The sequence below is a fragment of the Cervus canadensis genome, chromosome 10, assembly GCF_019320065.1.
Source record: "Cervus canadensis isolate Bull #8, Minnesota chromosome 10, ASM1932006v1, whole genome shotgun sequence".
NCBI lineage: Eukaryota > Metazoa > Chordata > Mammalia > Artiodactyla > Cervidae > Cervus > Cervus canadensis.
In genome coordinates this window covers 80,056,576-80,057,937 of record NC_057395.1, presented here as the reverse complement: position 1 = coordinate 80,057,937, position 1,362 = coordinate 80,056,576, and the positions used below count along the sequence as shown (strand labels likewise).

General features: G+C 39.6%; 1 non-coding gene across 1 annotated transcript; it reads left to right on the top strand.

Moving 5' to 3' along the window:
- Positions 1 to 824: 824 nt before the first annotated feature.
- On the top strand, positions 825 to 931 carry LOC122449110. The gene has a single exon (XR_006271912.1). It is a non-coding gene; the product is annotated as a U6 spliceosomal RNA (small nuclear RNA).
- The last annotated feature ends 431 nt before the right edge of the window (positions 932 to 1,362 follow it).

Genomic DNA, 1,362 nt, shown 5'->3' with positions numbered 1-1,362 from the left:
TAAATGACTTTAAAACACAGTAATTTGACAGTATATCCTTAGTGGGATACACTATAAGGGCAAAGATGTTTTAATAAAGTGGTATTATTTTTCTCACAGACATGCACACAAATGTGTGATTAATCATATATATGCAAATAGCTATATTATTATTCTGATACACATTTATAAACATGATGAAAATTAAAGCAAAGAAGTAGCTAGTAACCAGGATTTTTCATCATAAAAGTAAAGAAATTCAAATATAAAATTAAAGAAATTAAATAAAAATCTTGTAACCACAAGTTTAAATGGGTAATAGCAGTATAAACTCATGGTTTACTTTTTTCTGAAGAACTAAGTGTATACCCTATCTCTGTCCACTAAAAGGCCAAGAGACAGAGACCAGCCTGTAGATGCCGAGAACTAGGGCTGTCTGGAGAAACAGCACGTGCCAGGTCTGGGGCAGGCAAAGTACACGCGGAGTTAGGAACGCTTCGTGCCAGGAACCAGGAAAGCTGTAAGAGACTCTTGACATTATGTCCAAAGGACTCAGGAGTGATTTGAACAAGCTCCCCTCAGCCAGAGATAAAAAGAATTAAGCCTCAAAAAAGGAAGAAAAAGGAAAAAAGACAAGGGGTGGAAAAACAACTGTGTTAAAATACTCAAACTGGGGCTCTCTGACAGGAGGGATGGGGCGGCGTGGGAGATGGGAGGGAGGTTCCGGAGGGAGAGGACTTACAATACCTACGGCTGATTCATGATGCTTGGCAGAGTCCAAGACAATACTGAAAGCAATTATCCTTCAATTAAAAATAAAATTTTTTAAAAAATACCTTCAGTCAGTGCTCAGTTCGGCAGCACATATACTAAAATTGGAACGATACAGAGAAGATTAGCATGGCCCCTGCGCAAGGATGACATGCAAGTTCGTGAAGCGTTCCATATTTTTAAAGTCTACAAGCAATAAATGCTGGAGAGGGTGTGGAGAAAAGGGAACCCTCTTACACTGTTGGTGGGAATGCAAACTAGTACAGCCGCTATGGAGAACAGTGTGGAGATTTCTTAAAAAACTGGAAATACAACTGCCATATGACCCAGCAATCCCACTCCTGGGCATACACACCGAGGAAACCAGATCTGAAAGAGACACGTGCACCCCAATATTCATCACAGCACTGTTTATAATAGCCAGGACATGGAAGCGACCTAGATGCCCATCAGCAGACGAATGGATAAGAAAGCTGTGGTACATATACACCATGGAATATTACTCAGCCATTAAAAAGAATTTATTTGAATCAGTTCTAATGAGATGGATGAAACTGGAGCCCATTATACAGAGTGAAATAAGCCAGAAAGATAAACACCAATACAGAATAC